This window comes from Rhipicephalus microplus, unplaced genomic scaffold, assembly GCF_043290135.1.
Source record: "Rhipicephalus microplus isolate Deutch F79 unplaced genomic scaffold, USDA_Rmic scaffold_13, whole genome shotgun sequence".
NCBI lineage: Eukaryota > Metazoa > Arthropoda > Arachnida > Ixodida > Ixodidae > Rhipicephalus > Rhipicephalus microplus.
Genome location: NW_027464586.1, coordinates 3,629,047 through 3,652,160, shown reverse-complemented (window position 1 = coordinate 3,652,160; position 23,114 = coordinate 3,629,047). Strand labels below are relative to the sequence as shown.

The 23,114-nt window shown below is 53.1% G+C and overlaps 4 non-coding genes across 4 annotated transcripts; all 4 read right to left on the bottom strand.

Annotated features, from left to right (window-relative positions):
• Positions 1 to 4,796: 4,796 nt before the first annotated feature.
• Positions 4,797 to 4,873, bottom strand: TRNAN-GUU (transfer RNA asparagine (anticodon GUU)). The gene has a single exon. It is a non-coding gene; the product is annotated as a tRNA-Asn (tRNA).
• Positions 4,874 to 9,050: 4,177 nt separating this feature from the next.
• Positions 9,051 to 9,127, bottom strand: TRNAN-GUU (transfer RNA asparagine (anticodon GUU)). Its single transcript has one exon. It is a non-coding gene; the product is annotated as a tRNA-Asn (tRNA).
• A 3,453-nt stretch (positions 9,128 to 12,580) lies between these two features.
• On the bottom strand, positions 12,581 to 12,657 carry TRNAN-GUU (transfer RNA asparagine (anticodon GUU)). Its single transcript has one exon. It is a non-coding gene; the product is annotated as a tRNA-Asn (tRNA).
• Positions 12,658 to 16,939: 4,282 nt separating this feature from the next.
• On the bottom strand, positions 16,940 to 17,013 carry TRNAN-GUU (transfer RNA asparagine (anticodon GUU)). Its single transcript has one exon. It is a non-coding gene; the product is annotated as a tRNA-Asn (tRNA).
• Between the last annotated feature and the right edge of the window lie 6,101 nt (positions 17,014 to 23,114).

The window sequence follows — 23,114 nt, the reverse complement described above, 5'->3', positions numbered from 1 at the left end:
CTCCCGGGAGGGCTCCAACCTCCAGCCTTTCAGTTAACAGCCGATCGCATAGCCAATTGCGCCACGAAGACAGTCGTGCTCCACTCTCACCACCGTCAGAACATTTCTTCAGAGCTATCAGCCCAAAGAAAAAAAAGCGCCACACCACCACCGGGTGGGCTCGTACCTCCAAACTTTCGGTTAACAGCCGATCGCGCTAGCTAATTGCGCCACGGAGACAGTCGTGCTCCACTCTCACCACCATCAGAACATATTTTCAAAGCTATCAGCCCAAAGAAAAAAAAGCAATACACCACTCCCGGGCGGACTCGAACCTCCAACCTTTCAGTTAACAGCCGATCGCATAGCCAATTGCGCCATGGAGACAATCGTGCTCCACTCTCACCACCGTCAGAACATTTCTTCAGAGCTATCAGCCAAAAGGAAAAAAATCGCCGCACCACCACCGGGTGGGCTCCAACCTCCAACCTCTCGGTTAACAGCCGATCGCGCTAGCCAATTGCACAAGGAGACAGTCGTGCTCCACTCTCACCACCATCAGAACATATCTTCAAAGCTATCAGCCCAAAGAAACAAAAGCGCCGCACCTCCACCGGGTAGGCTCGTACCTCCAACCTTTCGGTTAACAGCCGATCGCGCTAGCCAATTGCGCCACGGAGACAGTCCTGCTCCACACTCACCACCATCAGAACATATTTTCAAAGCTCTAAGCCCAAAATAAAAAAAGCAACACACCACTCCCGGGAGGGCTCGAACCTCCAACCTTTCGGTTAACAGCCGATCGCGCTAGCCAATTGCGCCACGGAGACAGTCGTGCTCCACTCACACCACCGTCAGAACATTTCTTCAGAGCTATCAGCCCAAAGAAAAAAAAAGTGCCGCACCACCACCATGTGGGCTCGTACCTCCAACCTTTCGGTTAACAGCCGATCGCGATAGCAAATTGCGCCACGGAGACAGTCGTGCTCCACTCTCACCACCATCAGAACATAACTTCTAAGCTATCAGCCCAAAAAAAAGCAACACACCACTCCCGGGAGGGCTCGAACCTCCAACCTGTCGGTTAACAGCCGACCGCGCTAGCTAATTGCGCCACGGAGACAGTCGTGCTCCACTCGCACCACCATCAGAACATTTCTTCAAAGCTATCAGCCCAAAGAAAAAAAAATTGCCCGCAGCTTCCCTCGGGGGAACACCGAGGAGGATGCGGACCATATAATTGGTTAACGGGGTGTTAAAGTGCGACTTACTTGGGTCGATGGCTAAATTGGTTAACGTGGTTGTGAAATGGGGTGTTAAATTGCGACTTACTTGGGTCGATGGCTAAATTGGTTAACGTGGTTGTAGAAGGGGGTGTTAAATGAGTGAACACGTACACACGTATGCGAAAGGGCGGCGCTGGTCGAAGGGACGTCGATCATTGTGTTTGTGGATTCGTTGGAATTCATTTCACCGCGACCTTGGACGTCGACGCGCCGTACAAACCAACCGACGAGCGGCAACTGAGCGAGTGAGCGCCAACCTTGAGTATATATACAGCACGACGGCGCATGCACTGTCAGCTGTTGAATGTTCTCGAAGCGCGACGCCACATGCGCGTCCACTGGAGAATCAGGAGAATTGTAGATGTCGAACGCGGTGTGTAGAGGAGGAAGGGTGCACAGATGGTGGAGGAGTGAAGCGCGCGCGGTGTGTAGAGGAGGAAGGGATGCACAGATGGTGGAAGAGTGGGCGATGGCGCGACGGCGCATGCGCGCGCGTCAGCTGTCGAATGTTCGAGAAGCGGTGCGGACGGCACGGACGGCGCGGACGGCGCACTACAAGGCGCGAGTATAAGATGCTCCGCATCTAAAAGCACTGCACCACCACCGGGTGGGCTCGTACCTCCAACCTCTCGGTAACAACCAATCGCGCTAGCCAATTGCGCCACGGAGACAGTCCTGCTCCACTCTCACCACCATGAGAACATATCTTCAAAGCTATCAGCCCAAAGAAAAAAAAGCAACACACCACTCCCGGGAGGGCTCGAACCTCCAACCTTCCTTTTAACAGCCTTTCGCATAGCCAATTGCACCACGGAGACAGTCGTGCTCCACTCTCACCACCGTCAGAACATTTCTTCAGAGCTATCAGCCAAAAGGAAAAAAATCGCCGCACCACCACCGGGTGGGCTCCAACCTCAAACCTCTCGGTTAACAGCCGATCGCGCTAGCCAATTGCGCAAGGAGACAGTCCTGCTTCACACTCACCACCATCAAAACATATTTTCAAAGCTATCAGCCCAAAATAAAAAAAGCAACACACCACTCCCGGGAGGGCTCGAACCTCTAACCTGTCGGTTAACAGCCGACCGCGCTAGCCAGTTGCGCCACGGAGACAGTCGTGCTCCACTCGCACCACCATCAGAACATTTCTTCAAAGCTATCAGCCCAAAGAAAAAAAAGCGCCGCACCACCACCGGGTGGGCTCGTACCTCCAACCTCTCGGTTAACACCAATCGCGCTGGCCTATTGCGCCACGGAGACAGTCCTGCTCCACTCTCACCACCGTCAGAACATTTCTTCAGAGCTATCAGCCAAAAGGAAAAATTCGCCGCACCACCACCGGGTGGGCTCCAACCTCCAACCTCTCGGTTAACAGCCGATCGCGCTAGCCAATTGCGCCAAGGAGACAGTCGTGCTCCACTCTCACCACCATCGGAACATATCTTCAAAGCTATCAGCCCAAAGAAAAAAAAGCGCCGCACCACCACCGGGTGGGCTCGTACCTCCAACCTCTCGGTTAACACCAATCGCGCTGGCCTATTGCGCCACGGAGACAGTCCTGCTCCACTCTCACCACCGTCAGAACATTTCTTCAGAGCTATCAGCCAAAAGGAAAAATTCGCCGCACCACCACCGGGTGGGCTCCAACCTCCAACCTCTCGGTTAACAGCCGATCGCGCTAGCCAATTGCGCCAAGGAGACAGTCGTGCTCCACTCTCACCACCATCGGAACATATCTTCAAAGCTATCAGCCCAAAGAAAAAAAAGCGCCGCACCACCACCGGGTGGGCTCGTACCTCCAACCTCTCGGTTAACACCAATCGCGCTGGCCTATTGCGCCACGGAGACAGTCCTGCTCCACTCTCACCACCGTCAGAACATTTCTTCAGAGCTATCAGCCAAAAGGAAAAAAATCGCCGCACCACCACCGGGTGGGCTCCAACCTCCAACCTCTCGGTTAACAGCCGATCGCGCTAGCCAATTGCGCCAAGGAGACAGTCGTGCTCCACTCTCACCACCATCGGAACATATCTTCAAAGCTATCAGCCCAAATAAAAAAAGCAACACACCACTCCCGGGAGGGCTCGAACCTCCAACCTTTCGGTTAACAGCCGATCGTGCTAGCCAATTGCGCCATGGAGACAGTCGTGCTCCACTCACACCACTGTCAGAACATTTCTCCAGAGCTCTCAGCCCCAAAAAAAGCGCTGCACCACCACCGGGTGGGCTCGTACCTCTAACCTTTCGGTTAACAGCCGATCGCGCTAGCCAATTGCGCCACGGAGACAGTCGTGCTCCACTCTCACCACCATCAGAACATATCTTCAAAGCTATCAGCCCAAAGAATAAAAAGCGACACACCACCACCGGGTGGACTCGTACCTCCAACCTTTCGGTTAACAGCCAATCGCGCTAGCCAATTGCGCCACGGAGACAGTGCTGCTCCACTCTCACCACCATCAGAACATATCTTCAAAGCTATCTGCCCAAAGAAAAAAAAGCAACACACCATTCCCGGGAGGGCTCGAACCTCCAACCTTCCGGTTAACAGCCTTTTGCATAGCCAATTGCGCCACGGAGACAGTCGTGCTCCACTCTCACCACCGTCAGAACATTTCTTCAGAGCTATCAGCCCAAAGAAAAAAAAGTGCCGCACCACCACCGTGTGGGCTCGTACCTTTAACCTTTCGGTTAACAGCCGATCGCGATAGCAAATTGCGCCACGGAGACAGTCGTGCTCCGCTCTCACCACCATCAGAACATATCTTCTAAGCTATCAGCCCAAAAAAAAGCAACACACCACTCCCGGGAGGGCTGGAACCTCCAACCTTTCAGTTAACAGCCGATCGCATAGCCAATTGCGCCATGGAGACAGTCTTGCTCCACTCTCACCACCGTCAGAACATTTTTTCAGAGCTATCATCCCAAAGGGAAAAAATCACCGCATCACCATTGGGTGGGCTTGAACCTCTAACCTCTCGGTTAACAGCCGATCGCGCTAGCCAATTGCGCCACGAAGACAGTCGTGCTCCACTCTCACCCCCATCAGGACATATCTTCAAAGCTATCTGTCCAAAGAAAAAAAAGCGCCGCACCTCCACCGGGTAGGCTCGTACCTCCAACCTTTCGGTTAACAGCCGATCGCGCTAGCCAAATGCGTCACGGAGACAGTCCTGCTCCACACTCACCACCAACAAAACATATTTTCAAAGCTATCAGCCAAAAATGAAAAAAGCAACACACCACTCCCGGGAGGGCTCAAACCTCCAACCTTTCGGTTAACAGCCGACCGCGCTAGCCAATTGCGCCACGGAGACAGTCGTGCTCCACTCTCACCACCATCAGAACATTTCTTCAAAGCTATCAGCCCAAAAAAAGCGCCGCACCATCCAACGGGTGAGCTCGTACCTTTAACCTTTCGGTTAACAGCCGATCGCGATAGCAAATTGCGCCACGGAGACAGTCGTGCTCCGCTCTCACCACCATCAGAACATATCTTCTAAGCTATCAGCCCAAAAAAAAGCAACACACCACTCCCGGGAGGGCTCGAACCTCCAACCTGTCGGTTAACAGCCGACCGCGCTAGCCAATTGCGCCACGGAGACAGTCGTGCTCCACTCTCACCACCATCAGAACATTTCTTCAAAGCTATCAGCCCAAAGAAAAAAAAGCGCCGCACCACCACCGGGTGGGCTCGTACCTCCAACCTCTCGGTAACAGCCAATCGCGCTAGCCAATTGCGCCACGGAGACAGTCCTGCTCCACTCTCACCACCATGAGAACATATCTTCACAGCTATCAGCCCAAAGAAAAAAAAGCAACACACCACTCCCGGGAGGGCTCGAACCTCCAACCTTCCTTTTAACAGCCTTTCGCATAGCCAATTGCGCCACGGAGACAGTCGTGCTCCACTCTCACCACCGTCAGAACATTTCTTCAGAGCTATCAGCCCAAAGAAAAAAAAGTGCCGCACCACCACCATGTGGGCTCGTACCTCCAACCTTTCGGTTAACAGCCGATCGCGATAGCAAATTGCGCCACGGAGACAGTCGTTCTCCACTCTCACCACCATCAGAACATATCTTCTAAGCTATCAGCCCAAAAAAAGCAACACACCACTCCCGGGAGGGCTGGAACCTCATGCCTCTCGGTTAACAGCCGATCGCGCTAGCCAATTGCGCCACGGAGACAGTCGTGCTCCACTCTCACCAGCATCAGGACATATCTTCAAAGCTATCAGGCCAAAGAAAAAAAAGCGCCGCACCTCCACCGGGTGGGCTCGTACCTCCAACCTTTCGGTTAACAGCCGATCGCGCTAGCCAATTGCGTCACGGAGACAGTCCTGCTTCACACTCACCACCATCAAAACATATTTTCAAAGCTATCAGCCCAAAATAAAAAAAGCAACACACCACTCCCGGGAGGGCTCGAACCTCTAACCTGTCGGTTAACAGCCGACCGCGCTAGCTTATTGCGCCACGGAGACAGTCGTGCTCCACTCTCACCACCATCAGAACATTTCTTCAAAGCTATCAGCCCAAAGAAAAAAAAGCGCCGCACCACCACCGGGTGGGCTCGTACCTCCAACCTCTCGGTTAACACCAATCGCGCTGGCCTATTGCGCCACGGAGACAGTCCTGCTCCACTCTCACCACCGTCAGAACATTTCTTCAGAGCTATCAGCCAAAAGGAAAAAAATCGCCGCACCACCACCGGGTGGGCTCCAACCTCCAACCTCTCGGTTAACAGCCGATCGCGCTAGCCAATTGCGCCAAGGAGACAGTCGTGCTCCACTCTCACCACCATCAGAACATATCTTCAAAGCTATCAGCCCAAAGAAAAAAAAGCGCCGCACCTCCACCGGGTAGGCTCGTACCTCCAACCTTTCGGTTAACAGCCGATCGCGCTAGCCAATTGCGCCACGGAGACAGTCCTGCTCCACACTCACCACCATCAGAACATATTTTCAAAGCTCTAAGCCCAAAATAAAAAAAAGCAACACACCACTCCCGGGAGGGCTCGAACCTCCAATCTTTCGGTTAACAGCCGATCGCGCTAGCCAATTGCGCCACGGAGACAGTCGTGCTCCACTCACACCACTGTCAGAACATTTCTCCAGAGCTATCAGCCCAAAAAAAGCGCTGCACCACCACCGGGTGGGCTCGTACCTCTAACCTTTCGGTTAACAGCCGATCGCGCTAGCCAATTGCGCCACGGAGACAGTCGTGCTCCACTCTCACCACCATCAGAACATATCTTCAAAGCTATCAGCCCAAAGAATAAAAAGCAACACACCACTCCCGGGAGGGCTCGAACCTCCAACCTTCCGGTTAACAGCCTTTTGCATAGCCAATTGCGCCACGGAGACAGTCGTGCTCCACTCTCACCACCGTCAGAACATTTCTTCAGAGCTATCAGCCCAAAGAAAAAAAAAGTGCCGCACCACCACCGTGTGGGCTCGTACCTTTAACCTTTCGGTTAACAGCCGATCGCGATAGCAAATTGCGCCACGGAGACAGTCGTGCTCCGCTCTCACCACCATCAGAACATATCTTCTAAGCTATCAGCCCAAAAAAAAGCAACACACCACTCCCGGGAGGGCTGGAACCTCCAACCTTTCAGTTAACAGCCGATCGCATAGCCAATTGCGCCATGGAGACAGTCTTGCTCCACTCTCACCACCGTCAGAACATTTTTTTCAGAGCTATCATCCCAAAGGGAAAAAATCGCCGCATCACCAATGGGTGGGCTCGTACCTCCAACCTTTCGGTTAACAGCCGATCGCGCTGGCCTATTGCGCCACGGAGACAGTCCTGCTCCACTCTCACCACCGTCAGAACATTTCTTCAGAGCTATCAGCCAAAAGGAAAAATTCGCCGCACCACCACCGGGTGGGCTCCAACCTCCAACCTCTCGGTTAACAGCCGATCGCGCTAGCCAATTGCGCCAAGGAGACAGTCGTGCTCCACTCTCACCACCATCGGAACATATCTTCAAAGCTATCAGCCCAAAGAAAAAAAAGCGCCGCACCACCACCGGGTGGGCTCGTACCTCCAACCTCTCGGTTAACACCAATCGCGCTGGCCTATTGCGCCACGGAGACAGTCCTGCTCCACTCTCACCACCGTCAGAACATTTCTTCAGAGCTATCAGCCAAAAGGAAAAAAATCGCCGCACCACCACCGGGTGGGCTCCAACCTCCAACCTCTCGGTTAACAGCCGATCGCGCTAGCCAATTGCGCCAAGGAGACAGTCGTGCTCCACTCTCACCACCATCGGCACATATATTCAAAGCTATCAGCCCAAATAAAAAAAGCAACACACCACTCCCGGGAGGGCTCGAACCTCCAACCTTTCGGTTAACAGCCGATCGTGCTAGCCAATTGCGCCACGGAGACAGTCGTGCTCCACTCACACCACTGTCAGAACATTTCTCCAGAGCTATCAGCCCAAAAAAAGCGCTGCACCACCACCGGGTGGGCTCGTACCTCTAACCTTTCGGTTAACAGCCGATCGCGCTAGCCAATTGCGCCACGGAGACAGTCGTGCTCCACTCTCACCACCATCAGAACATATCTTCAAAGCTATCAGCCCAAAGAATAAAAAGCGACACACCACCACCGGGTGGACTCGTACCTCCAACCTTTCGGTTAACAGCCAATCGCGCTAGCCAATTGCGCCACGGAGACAGTGCTGCTCCACTCTCACCACCATCAGAACATATCTTCAAAGCTATCTGCCCAAAGAAAAAAAAGCAACACACCATTCCCGGGAGGGCTCGAACCTCCAACCTTCCGGTTAACAGCCTTTTGCATAGCCAATTGCGCCACGGAGACAGTCGTGCTCCACTCTCACCACCGTCCGAACATTTCTTCAGAGCTATCAGCCCAAAGAAAAAAAAGTGCCGCACCACCACCGTTTGGGCTCGTACCTTTAACCTTTCGGTTAACAGCCGATCGCGATAGCAAATTGCGCCACGGAGACAGTCGTGCTCCGCTCTCACCACCATCAGAACATATCTTCTAAGCTATCAGCCCAAAAAAAAGCAACACACCACTCCCGGGAGGGCTGGAACCTCCAACCTTTCAGTTAACAGCCAATCGCATAGCCAATTGCGCCATGGAGACAGTCTTGCTCCACTCTCACCACCGTCAGAACATTTTTTCAGAGCTATCATCCCAAAGGGAAAAAATCACCGCATCACCATTGGGTGGGCTTGAACCTCTAACATCTCGGTTACCAGCCGATCGCGCTAGCCAATTGCGCCACGAAGACAGTCGTGCTCCACTCTCACCCCCATCAGGACATATCTTCAAAGCTATCAGTCCAAAGAAAAAAAAGCGCCGCACCTCCACCGGGTAGGCTCGTACCTCCAACCTTTCGGTTAACAGCCGATCGCGCTAGCCAAATGCGTCACGGAGACAGTCCTGCTCCACACTCACCACCAACAAAACATATTTTCAAAGCTATCAGCCAAAAATGAAAAAAGCAACACACCACTCCCGGTAGGGCTCAAACCTCCAACCTTTCGGTTAACAGCCGACCGCGCTAGCCAATTGCGCCACGGAGACAGTCGTGCTCCACTCTCACCACCATCAGAACATTTCTTCAAAGCTATCAGCCCAAAAAAAAGCGCCGCACCACCAACGGGTGAGCTCGTACCTTTAACCTTTCGGTTAACAGCCGATCGCGATAGCAAATTGCGCCACGGAGACAGCCGTGCTCCGCTCTCACCACCATCAGAACATATCTTCTAAGCTATCAGCCCAAAAAAAAGCAACACACCACTCCCGGGAGGGCTCGAACCTCCAACCTGTCGGTTAACAGCCGACCGCGCTAGCCAATTGCGCCACGGAGACAGTCGTGCTCCACTCTCACCACCATCAGAACATTTCTTCAAAGCTATCAGCCCAAAGAAAAAAAAGCGCCGCACCACCACCGGGTGGGCTCGTACCTCCAACCTCTCGGTAACAGCCAATCGCGCTAGCCAATTGCGCCACGGAGACAGTCCTGCTCCACTCTCACCACCATGAGAACATATCTTCACAGCTATCAGCCCAAAGAAAAAAAAGCAACACACCACTCCCGGGAGGGCTCGAACCTCCAACCTTCCTTTTAACAGCCTTTCGCATAGCCAATTGCGCCACGGAGACAGTCGTGCTCCACTCTCACCACCGTCAGAACATTTCTTCAGAGCTATCAGCCCAAAGAAAAAAAAGTGCCGCACCACCACCATGTGGGCTCGTACCTCCAACCTTTCGGTTAACAGCCGATCGCGGTAGCAAATTGCGCCACGGAGACAGTCGTTCTCCACTCTCACCACCATCAGAACATATCTTCTAAGCTATCAGCCCAAAAAAAGCAACACACCACTCCCGGGAGGGCTGGAACCTCATGCCTCTCGGTTAACAGCCGATCGCGCTAGCCAATTGCGCCACGGAGACAGTCGTGCTCCACTCTCACCACCATCAGGACATATCTTCAAAGCTATCAGGCCAAAGAAAAAAAAGCGCCGCACCTCCACCGGGTGGGCTCGTACCTCCAACCTTTCGGTTAACAGCCGATCGCGCTAGCCAATTGCGTCACGGAGACAGTCCTGCTTCACACTCACCACCATCAAAACATATTTTCAAAGCTATCAGCCCAAAATAAAAAAAGCAACACACCACTCCCGGGAGGGCTCGAACCTCTAACCTGTCGGTTAACAGCCGACCGCGCTAGCTTATTGCGCCACGGAGACAGTCGTGCTCCACTCTCACCACCATCAGAACATTTCTTCAAAGCTATCAGCCCAAAGAAAAAAAAGCGCCGCACCACCACCGGGTGGGCTCCTACCTCCAACCTCTCGGTTAACACCAATCGCGCTGGCCTATTGCGCCACGGAGACAGTCGTTCTCCACTCTCACCACCGTCAGAACATTTCTTCAGAGCTATCAGCCAAAAGGAAAAAAATCGCCGCACCACCACCGGGTGGGCTCCAACCTCCAACCTCTCGGTTAACAGCCGATCGCGCTAGCCAATTGCGCCAAGGAGACAGTCGTGCTCCACTCTCACCACCATCAGAACATATCTTCAAAGCTATCAGCCCAAAGAAAAAAAAGCGCCGCACCTCCACCGGGTAGGCTCGTACCTCCAACCTTTCGGTTAACAGCCGATCGCGCTAGCCAATTGCGCCACGGAGACAGTCCTGCTCCACACTCACCACCATCTGAACATATTTTCAAAGCTCTAAGCCCAAAATAAAAAAAAGCAACACACCACTCCCGGGAGTGGTGTGTTGCTTTTTTTTATTTTTTATTTATCGCGCTAGCCAATTGCGCCACGGAGACAGTGCTGCTCCACTCTCACCACCATCAGAACATATCTTCAAAGCTATCTGCCCAAAGAGAAAAAAGCAACACACCACTCCCGGGAGGGCTCGAACCTCCAACCTTCCGGTTAACAGCCTTTTGCATAGCCAATTGCGCCACGGAGACAGTCGTGCTCCACTCTCACCACCGTCAGAACATTTCTTCAGAGCTATCAGCCCAAAGAAAAAAAAAGTGCCGCACCACCACCGTGTGGGCTCGTACCTTTAACCTTTCGGTTAACAGCCGATCGCGATAGCAAATTGCGCCACGGAGACAGTCGTGCTCCGCTCTCACCACCATCAGAACATATCTTCTAAGCTATCATCCCAAAAAAAAGCAACACACCACTCCCGGGAGGGCTGGAACCTCCAACCTTTCAGTTAACAGCCGATCGCATAGCCAATTGCGCCATGGAGACAGTCTTGCTCCACTCTCACCACCGTCAGAACATTTTTTTCAGAGCTATCATCCCAAAGGGAAAAAATCGCCGCATCGCCGCAATGGGTGGGCTCGTACCTCCAACCTTTCGGTTAACAGCCGATCGCGCTAGCCAAATGCGTCACGGAGACAGTCCTGCTCCACACTCACAACCAACAAAACATATTTTTAAAGCTATCAGCCCAAAATAAAAAAAGCAACACACCACTCCCGGGAGGGCTCAAACCTCCAACCTTTCGGTTAACAGCCGACCGCGCTAGCCAATTGCGCCACGGAGACAGTCGTGCTCCACTCTCACCACCATCAGAACATTTATTCAAAGCTATCAGCCCAAAAAAAAAGCGCCGCACCACCAACGGGTGAGCTCGTACCTTTAACCTTTCGGTTAACAGCCGATCGCGATAGCAAATTGCGCCACGGAGACAGTCGTGCTCCGCTCTCACCACCATCAGAACATACCTTCTAAGCTATCAGCCCAAAAAAAAGCAACACACCACTCCCGGGAGGGCTGGAACCTCCAACCTTTCAGTTAACAGCCGATCGCATAGCCAATTGCGCCATGGAGACAGTCTTGCTCCACTCTCACCACCGCCAGAACATTTTTTCAGAGCTATCATCCCAAAGGGAAAAAATCGCCGCATCACCATCGGGTGGGCTCGAACCTCCAACCTCTCGGTTAACAGCCGATCGCGCTAGCCAATTGCGCCACGAAGACAGTCGTGCTCCACTCTCACCCCCATCAGGACATATCTTCAAAGCTATCAGTCCAAAGAAAAAAAAGCGCCGCACCTCCACCGGGTGGGCTCGTACCTCCAACCTTTCGGTTAACAGCCGATCGCGCTAGCCAAATGCGTCACGGAGACAGTCCTGCTCCACACTCACCACCAACAAAACATATTTTCAAAGCTATCAGCCCAAAATAAAAAAGCAACACACCACTCCCGGGAGGGCTCAAACCTCCAACCTCTCGGTTAACAGCCGATCGCGCTAGCCAATTGCGCCACGGAGACAGTCGTGCTCCACTCTCACCACCATCAGAACATTTCTTCAAAGCTATCAGCCCAAAGAAAAAAAAGCGCCGCACCACCAGCGGGTGGGCTCGTACCTCCAACCTTTCGGTTAACAGCAGATCGCGCTAGCCAATTGCGCCACGGAGACAGTCCTACTCCACTCTCACCACCATGAGAACATATCTTCAAATCTATAAGCCCAAAGAAAAAAAAGCAACACACCACTCCCGGGAGGGCTCCAACCTCCAACCTTTCAGTTAACAGCCGATCGCGCTAGCCAATTGCACCACGGAGACAGTCGTGCTCCACTCTCACCACCATCAGGACATATCTTCAAAGCTATCAGTCCAAAGAAAAAAAGCGCCGTACCTCCACCGGGTGGGCTCATACCTCCTACCTTTCGGTTAACAGCCGATCGCGCTAGCCAATTGCGTCACGGAGACTGTCCTGCTCCACACTCACCACCATCAAAACATATTTTCAAAGCTGTCAGCCCAAAATACAAAAAGCAACACGCCACTCCCGGGAGGGCTCGAACCTCCAACCTGTCGGTTAACAGCCGACCGCGCTAGCCAATTGCGCCACGGAGACAGTCGCGCTCCACTCTCACCACCATCAGAACATTTCTTCAAAGCTATCAGCCCAAAGAAAAAAAAGCGCCGCACCACCACCGGGTGGGCTCGTACCTCCAACCTCTCGGTAACAGCCAATCGCGCTAGCCAATTGCGCCACGGAGACAGTCCTGCTCCACTCTCACCACCATGAGAACATATCTTCAAAGCTATCAGCCCAAGGAAAAAAAAGCAACACACCACTCCCGGGAGGGCTCGAACCTCTAACCTGTCGGTTAACAGCCGACCGCGCTAGCCAATTGCGCCACGGAGACAGTCGTGCTCCACTCGCACCACCATCAGAACATTTCTTCAAAGCTATCAGCCCAAAGAAAAAAAAGCGCCGCACCACCACCGGGTGGGCTCGAACCTCCAACCTTTCGGTTAACAGCCGATCGTGCTAGCCAATTGCGCCACGGAGACAGTCGTGCTCCACTCACACCACTGTCAGAACATTTCTCCAGAGCTATCAGCCAAAAGGAAAAAAATCGCCGCACCACCACCGGGTGGGCTCCAACCTCCAACCTCTCGGTTAACAGCCGATCGCACTAGCCAATTGCGCCAAGGAGACAGTCGTGCTCCACTCTCACCACCATCGGAACATATCTTCAGAGCTATCAGCCAAAAGGAAAAATTCGCCGCACCACCACCGGGTGGGCTCCAACCTCCAACCTCTCGGTTACCAGCCGATCGCGCTAGCCAATTGCGCCAAGGAGACAGTCGTGCTCCACTCTCACCACCATCGGAACATATCTTCAAAGCTATCAGCCCAAAGAAAAAAAAGCGCCGCACCACCACCGGGTGGGCTCGTACCTCCAACCTCTCGGTTAACACCAATCGCGCTGGCCTATTGCGCCACGGAGACAGTCGTGCTCCACTCGCACCACCATCAGAACATTTCTTCAAAGCTATCAGCCCAAAGAAAAAAAAATTGCCCGCAGCTTCCCTCGGGGGACACCGAGGAGGATGCGGACCATATAATTGGTTAACGGGGTGTTAAAGTGCGACTTACTTGGGTCGATGGCTAAATTGGTTAACGTGGTTGTGAAATGGGGTGTTAAATTGCGACTTACTTGGGTCGATGGCTAAATTGGTTAACGTGGTTGTAGGAGGGGGTGTTAAATGAGTGAACACGTACACACGTATGCGAAAGGGCGGCGCTGGTCGAAGGGACGTCGATCATTGTGTTTGTGGATTCGTTGGAATTCATTTCACCGCGACCTTGGACGTCGACGCGCCGTACAAACCAACCGACGAGCGGCAACTGAGTGAGTGAGCGCCAACCTTGAGTATATATAGAGCACGACGGCGCATGCACTGTCAGCTGTTGAATGTTCTCGAAGCGCGACGCCACATGCGCGTCCACTGGAGAATCAGGAGAATTGTAGATGTCGAACGCGGTGTGTAGAGGAGGAAGGGTGCACAGATGGTGGAGGAGTGAAGCGCGCGCGGTGTGTAGAGGAGGAAGGGATGCACAGATGGTGGAAGAGTGGGCGACGGCGCGACGGCGCATGCGCGCGCGTCAGCTGTCGAATGTTCGAGAAGCGGTGCGGACGGCGCGGACGGCGCGGACGGCGCACTACAAGGCGCGAGTATAAGATGCTCCGCATCTAAAAGCGCTGCACCACCACCGGGTGGGCTCGTACCTCCAACCTCTCGGTAACAACCAATCGCGCTAGCCAATTGCGCCACGGAGACAGTCCTGCTCCACTCTCACCACCATGAGAACATATCTTCAAAGCTATCAGCCCAAAGAAAAAAAAGCAACACACCACTCCCGGGAGGGCTCGAACCTCCAACCTTCCTTTTAACAGCCTTTCGCATAGCCAATTGCACCACGGAGACAGTCGTGCTCCACTCTCACCACCGTCAGAACATTTCTTCAGAGCTATCAGCCCAAAGAAAAAAAAGTGCCGCACCACCACCATGTGGGCTCGTACCTCCAACCTTTCGGTTAACAGCCGATCGCGATAGCCAATTGCGTCACGGAGACAGTCCTGCTTCACACTCACCACCATCAAAACATATTTTCAAAGCTATCAGCCCAAAATAAAAAAAGCAACACACCACTCCCGGGAGGGCTCGAACCTCTAACCTGTCGGTTAACAGCCGACCGCGCTAGCCAATTGCGCCACGGAGACAGTCGTGCTCCACTCGCACCACCATCAGAACATTTCTTCAAAGCTATCAGCCCAAAGAAAAAAAAGCGCCGCACCACCACCGGGTGGGCTCGTACCTCCAACCTCTCGGTTAACACCAATCGCGCTGGCCTATTGCGCCACGGAGACAGTCCTGCTCCACTCTCACCACCGTCAGAACATTTCTTCAGAGCTATCAGCCAAAAGGAAAAATTCGCCGCACCACCACCGGGTGGGCTCCAACCTCCAACCTCTCGGTTACCAGCCGATCGCGCTAGCCAATTGCGCCAAGGAGACAGTCGTGCTCCACTCTCACCACCATCGGAACATATCTTCAAAGCTATCAGCCCAAAGAAAAAAAAGCGCCGCACCACCACCGGGTGGGCTCGTACCTCCAACCTCTCGGTTAACACCAATCGCGCTGGCCTATTGCGCCACGGAGACAGTCCTGCTCCACTCTCACCACCGTCAGAACATTTCTTCAGAGCTATCAGCCAAAAGGAAAAAAATCGCCGCACCACCACCGGGTGGGCTCCAACCTCCAACCTCTCGGTTAACAGCCGATCGCACTAGCCAATTGCGCCAAGGAGACAGTCGTGCTTCACTCTCACCACCATCGGAACATATCTTCAAAGCTATCAGCCCAAATAAAAAAGCAACACACCACTCCCGGGAGGGCTCGAACCTCCAACCTTTCGGTTAACAGCCGATCGTGCTAGCCAATTGCGCCACGGAGACAGTCGTGCTCCACTCACACCACTGTCAGAACATTTCTCCAGAGCTATCAGCCCAAAAAAAAGCGCTGCACCACCACCGGGTGGGCTCGTACCTCTAACCTTTCGGCTAACAGCCGATCGCGCTAGCCAATTGCGCCACGGAGACAGTCGTGCTCCACTCTCACCACCATCAGAACATATCTTCAAAGCTATCAGCCCAAAGAATAAAAAGCGACACACCACCACCGGGTGGACTCGTACCTCCAACCTTTCGGTTAACAGCCAATCGCGCTAGCCAATTGCGCCACGGAGACAGTGCTGCTCCACTCTCACCACCATCAGAACATATCTTCAAAGCTATCTGCCCAAAGAAAAAAAAGCAACACACCATTCCCGGGAGGGCTCGAACCTCCAACCTTCCGGTTAACAGCCTTTTGCATAGCCAATTGCGCCACGGAAACAGTCGTGCTCCACTCTCACCACCGTCAGAACATTTCTTCAGAGCTATCAGCCCAAAGAAAAAAAAGTGCCGCACCACCTCCGTGTGGGCTCGTACCTTTAACCTTTCGGTTAACAGCCGATTGCGATAGCAAATTGCGCCACGGAGACAGTCGTGCTCCGCTCTCACCACCATCAGAACATATCTTCTAAGCTATCAGCCCAAAAAAAAGCAACACACCACTCCCGGGAGGGCTGGAACCTCCAACCTTTCAGTTAACAGCCGATCGCATAGCCAATTGCGCCATGGAGACAGTCTTGCTCCACTCTCACCACCGTCAGAACATTTTTTCAGAGCTATCATCCCAAAGGGAAAAAATCACCGCATCACCATTGGGTGGGCTTGAACCTCTAACCTGTCGGTTAACAGCCGATCGCGCTAGCCAATTGCGCCACGAAGACAGTCGTGCTCCACTCTCACCCCCATCAGGACATATCTTCAAAGCTATCAGTCCAAAGAAAAAAAAGCGCCGCACCTCCACCGGGTAGGCTCGTACCTCCAACCTTTCGGTTAACAGCCGATCGCGCTAGCCAAATGCGTCACGGAGACAGTCCTGCTCCACACTCACCACCAACAAAACATATTTTCAAAGCTATCAGCCAAAAATGAAAAAAGCAACACACCACTCCCGGGAGGGCTCAAACCTCCAACCTTTCGGTTAACAGCCGACCGCGCTAGCCAATTGCGCCACGGAGACAGTCGTGCTCCACTCTCACCACCATCAGAACATTTCTTCAAAGCTATCAGCCCAAAAAAAAGCGCCGCACCACCAACGGGTGAGCTCGTACCTTTAACTTTTCGGTTAACAGCCGATCGCGATAGCAAATTGCGCCACGGAGACAGTCGTGCTCCGCTCTCACCACCATCAGAACATATCTTCTAAGCTATCAGCCCCAAAAAAAAGCAACACACCACTCCCGGGAGGGCTCGAACCTCCAACCTGTCGGTTAACAGCCGACCGCGCTAGCCAATTGCGCCACGGAAACAGTCGTGCTCCACTCTCACCACCATCAGAACATTTCTTCAAAGCTATCAGCCCAAAGAAAAAAAAGCGCCGCACCACCACCGGGTGGGCTCGTACCTCCAACCTCTCGGTAACAGCCAATCGCGCTAGCTAATTGCGCCACGGAGACAGTCCTGCTCCACTCTCACCACCATGAGAACATATCTTCACAGCTATCAGCCCAAAGAAAAAAAAGCAACACACCACTCCCGGGAGGGCTCGAACCTCCAACCTCCCTTTTAACAGCCTTTCGCATAGCCAATTGCGCCACGGAGACAGTCGTGCTCCACTCTCACCACCGTCAGAACATTTCTTCAGAGCTATCAGCCCAAAGAAAAAAAAGTGCCGCACCACCACCATGTGGGCTCGTACCTCCAACCTTTCGGTTAACAGCCGATCGCGATAGCAAATTGCGCCACGGAGACAGTCGTTCTCCACTCTCACCACCATCAGAACATATCTTCTAAGCTATCAGCCCAAAAAAAGCAACACACCACTCCCGGGAGGGCTGGAACCTCATGCCTCTCGGTTAACAGCCGATCGCGCTAGCCAATTGCGCCACGGAGACAGTCGTGCTCCACTCTCACCACCATCAGGACATATCTTCAAAGCTATCAGGCCAAAGAAAAAAAAGCGCCGCACCTCCACCGGGTGGGCTCGTACCTCCAACCTTTCGGTTAACAGCCGATCGCGCTAGCCAATTGCGTCACGGAGACAGTCCTGCTTCACACTCACCACCATCAAAACATATTTTCAAAGCTATCAGCCCAAAATAAAAAAAGCAACACACCACTCCCGGGAGGGCTCGAACCTCTAACCTGTCGGTTAACAGCCGACCGCGCTAGCTTATTGCGCCACGGAGACAGTCGTGCTCCACTCTCACCACCATCAGAACATTTCTTCAAAGCTATCAGCCCAAAGAAAAAAAAGCGCCGCAACACCACCGGGTGGGCTCGTACCTCCAACCTCTCGGTTAACACCAATCGCGCTGGCCTATTGCGCCACGGAGACAGTCCTGCTCCACTCTCACCACCGTCAGAACATTTCTTCAGAGCTATCAGCCAAAAGGAAAAAAATCGCCGCACCACCACCGGGTGGGCTCCAACCGCCAACCTCTCGGTTAACAGCCGATCGCGCTAGCCAATTGCGCCAAGGAGACAGTCGTGCTCCACTCTCACCACCATTGCCCCGCCGCGGTGGTCTAGTGGCTAAGGTACTCGGCTGCTGACCCGCAGGGCGCGGGTTCGAATCCCGGCTGCGGCGGCTGCATTTCCGATGGAGGCGGAAATGTTGTAGGCCCGTGTGCTCAGATTTGGGTGCACGTTAAAGAACCCCAGGTGGTCTAAATTTCCGGAGCCCTCCACTACGGCGTCTCTCATAATCATATAGTGGTTTTGGGACGTTAAACCCCACATATCAATCAATCATCTCACCACCATCAGAACATATCTTCAAAGCTATCAGCCCAAAGAAAAAAAAGCGCCGCACCTCCACCGGGTAGGCTCGTACCTCCAACCTTTCGGTTAACAGCCGATCGCGCTAGCCAATTGCGCCACGGAGACAGTCCTGCTCCACACTCACCACCATCAGAACATATTTTCAAAGCTCTAAGCCCAAAATAAAAAAAAGCAACACACCACTCCCGGGAGGGCTCGAACCTCCAATCTTTCGGTTAACAGCCGATCGCGCTAGCCAATTGCGCCACGGAGACAGTCGTGCTCCACTCACACCACTGTCAGAACATTTCTCCAGAGCTATCAGCCCAAAAAAAGCGCTGCACCACCACCGGGTGGGCTCGTACCTCTAACCTTTCGGTTAACAGCCGATCGCGCTAGCCAATTGCGCCACGGAGACAGTCGTGCTCCACTCTCACCACCATCAGAACATATCTTCAAAGCTATCAGCCCAAAGAATAAAAAGCAACACACCACCACCGGGTGGACTCGTACCTCCAACCTTTCGGTTAACAGCCAATCGCGCTAGCCAATTGCGCCACGGAGACAGTGCTGCTCCACTCTCACCACCATCAGAACATATCTTCAAAGCTATCTGCCCAAAGAGAAAAAAGCAACACACCACTCCCGGGAGGGCTCGAAGCTCCAACCTTCCGGTTAACAGCCTTTTGCATAGCCAATTGCGCCACGGAGACAGTCGTGCTCCACTCTCACCACCGTCAGAACATTTCTTCAGAGCTATCAGCCCAAAGAAAAAAAAAGTGCCGCACCACCACCGTGTGGGCTCGTACCTTTAACCTTTCGGTTAACAGCCGATCGCGATAGCAAATTGCGCCACGGAGACAGTCGTGCTCCGCTCTCACCACCATCAGAACATATCTTCTAAGCTATCAGCCCAAAAAAAAGCAACACACCACTCCCGGGAGGGCTGGAACCTCCAACCTTTCAGTTAACAGCCGATCGCATAGCCAATTGCGCCATGGAGACAGTCTTGCTCCACTCTCACCACCGTCAGAACATTTTTTTCAGAGCTATCATCCCAAAGGAAAAAAATCGCCGCATCACCAATGGGTGGGCTCGTACCTCCAACCTTTCGGTTAACAGCCGATCGCGCTAGTCAAATGCGTCACGGAGACAGTCCTGCTCCACACTCACCACCAACAAAACATATTTTTAAAGCTATCAGCCCAAAATAAAAAAAGCAACACACCACTCCCGGGAGGGCTCAAACCTCCAACCTTTCGGTTAACAGCCGACCGCGCTAGCCAATTGCGCCACGGAGACAGTCGTGCTCCACTCTCACCACCATCAGAACATTTCTTCAAAGCTATCAGCCCCCAAAAAAAAGCGCCGCACCACCAACGGGTGAGCTCGTACCTTTAACCTTTCGGTTAACAGCCGATCGCGATAGCAAATTGCGCCACGGAGACAGTCGTGCTCCGCTCTCACCACCATCAGAACATATCTTCTAAGCTATCAGCCCAAAAAAAAGCAACACACCACTCCCGGGAGGGCTGGAACCTCCAACCTTTCAGTTAACAGCCGATCGAATAGCCAATTGCGCCATGGAGACAGTCTTGCTCCACTCTCACCACCGCCAGAACATTTTTTCAGAGCTATCATCCCAAAGGGAAAAAATCGCCGCATCACCATCGGGTGGGCTCGAACCTCCAACCTCTCGGTTAACAGCTGATCGCGCTAGCCAATTGCGCCACGAAGACAGTCGTGCTCCACTCTCACCCCCATCAGGACATATCTTCAAAGCTATCAGTCCAAAGAAAAAAAAGCGCCGCACCTCCACCGGGTGGGCTCGTACCTCCAACCTTTCGGTTAACAGCCGATCGCGCTAGCCAAATGCGTCACGGAGACAGTCCTGCTCCACACTCAGCACCAACAAAACATATTTTCAAAGCTATCATCCCAAAATAAAAAAAGCAACACACCACTCCCGGGAGGGCTCAAACCTCCAACCTCTCGGTTAACAGCCGATCGCGCTAGCCAATTGCGCCACGGAGACAGTCGTGCTCCACTCTCACCACCATCAGGACATATCTTCAAAGCTATCAGTCCAAAGAAAAAAAAGCGCCGCACCTCCACCGGGTGGGCTCGTACCTCCAACCTTTCGGTTAACAGCCGATCGCGCTAGCCAATTGCGTCACGGAGACAGTCCTGCTCCACACTCACCACCATCAAAACATATTTTCAAAGCTATCAGCCCAAAATAAAAAAAGCAACACGCCACTCCCGGGAGGGCTCGAACCTCCAACCTTTCAGTTAACAGCCGACCGCGCTAGCCAATTGCGCCACGGAGACAGTCGTGCTCCACTCTCACCACCATCAGAACATTTCTTCAAAGCTATCAGCCCAAAGAAAAAAAAGCGCCGCACCACCAGCGGGTGGGCTCGTACCTCCAACCTTTCGGTTAACAGCAGATCACGCTAGCCAATTGCGCCACGGAGACAGTCCTACTCCACTCTCACCACCATGAGAACATATCTTCAAATCTATAAGCCCAAAGAAAAAAAAGCAACACACCACTCCCGGGAGGGCTCCAACCTCCAACCTTTCAGTTAACAGCTGATCGCGCTAGCCAATTGCACCATGGAGACAGTCGTGCTCCACTCTCACCACCATCAGGACATATCTTCAAAGCTATCAGTCCAAAGAAAAAAAGCGCCGTACCTCCACCGGGTGGGCTCATACCTCCAACCTTTCGGTTAACAGCCGATCGCGCTAGCCAATTGCGTCACGGAGACTGTCCTGCTCCACACTCACCACCATCAAAACATATTTTCAAAGCTGTCAGCCCAAAATACAAAAAGCAACACGCCACTCCCGGGAGGGCTGGAACCTCCAACCTTTCGGTTAACAGCCGACCGCGCTAGCCAATTGCGCCACGGAGACAGTCGTGCTCCACTCTCACCACCATCAGAACATTTCTTCAAAGCTATCAGCCCAAAGAAAAAAAAGCGCCGCACCACCACCGGGTGGACTCGTACCTCAAACCTTTTGGTTAACAGCAGATCGCGCTAGCCAATTGTGCCACGGAGACAGTCCTGCTCCACTCTCACCACCATGAGAACATATCTTCAAAGCTATAAGCCCAAAGAAAAAAAAGCAACACACCACTCCCGGGAGGGCTCCAACCTCCAACCTTTCAGTTGACAGCCGATCGCATAGCCAATTGCGCCACGAAGACAGTCGTGCTCCACTCTCACCACCGTCAGAACATTTCTTCAGAGCTATCAGCTTAAAGAAAAAAAAAGCGCCACACCACCACCATGTGGGCCCGTACCTCCAACCTTTCGGTTAACAGCCGATCGCGCTAGCCAATTGCGCCATGGAGACAGTCGTGCTCCACTCTCACCACCATCAGAACATATCTTCAAAGCTATCAGCCCAAAGAAAAAAAAAGCAATACACCACTCCTGGGAGGACTCGAACCTCCACCGTTTCAGTTAACAGCCGATCGCATAGCCAATTGCGCCATGGAGACAGTCGTGCTCCACTCTCACCACCGTCAGAACATTTCTTCATAGCTATCAGCCAAAAGGAAGAAAATCGCCGCACCACCACCGGGTGGGCTCCAACCTCCAACCTCTCGGTTAACAGCCGATCGCGCTAGCCAATTGCGCCACGGAGACAGTCGTGCTCCACTCTCACCACCATCAGAACATATCTTCAAAGCTATCAGCCCAAAGAAAAAAAAAGCGCCGCAGCTCCAGCGGGTAGGCTCGTACCTCCAACCTTTCGGTTAACAGCCGATCGCGCTAGCCAATTGCGCCACGGAGACCGTCCTGCTCCACACTCACCACCATCAAAACATATTTTCAAAGCTATCAGCCCAAAATAAAAAAAGCAACACACCACTCCCGGGAGGGCTCGAACCTCCAAACTTTCGGTTAACAGCCGATCGCGCTAGCCAATTGCGCCATGGAGACAGTCGTGCTCCACTCACACCACTGTCAGAACATTTCTTCAGAGCTATCACCCAAAGAAAAAAAGCGCTGCACCACCACCGGGTGGGCTCGTACCTCTAACCTTTCGGTTAACAGCCGATCGCGCTAGCCAATTTCGCCACGGAGACAGTCGTGCTCCACTCTCACCACCATCAAAACATATCTTCAAAGCTATCAGCCCAAAATAAAAAAAGCAACACACCACTCCCGGGAGGGCTCGAACCTCCAACCTTTCGGTTAACAGCCGATCGCGCTAGCCAATTGCGCCACGGGGACAGTCCTGCTCCACTCTCACCACCATCAGAACATATCTTCTAAGCTATCAGCCCAAAAAAAAGCAACACACCACTCCCGGGAGGGCTGGAACCTCCAACCTCTCGGTTAACAGCCAATCGCGCTAGCCAATTGCGCCACGGAGACAGTCGTGCTCCACTCTCACCACCATCAGGACATATCTTCAAAGCTATCAGGCCAAAGAAAAAAAGCGCCGCACCACCAACGTGTGGGCTCGTACCTCCAACCTTTCGGTTAACAGCCGATCGCGCTAGCCAATTGCGCCACGGAGACAGTCGTGCTCCACTCTCACCACCATGAGAACATATCTTCAAAGCTATCAGCCCAAAGAAAAAAAAGCAACACACCACTCCCGGGAGGGCTCCAACCTCCAGCCT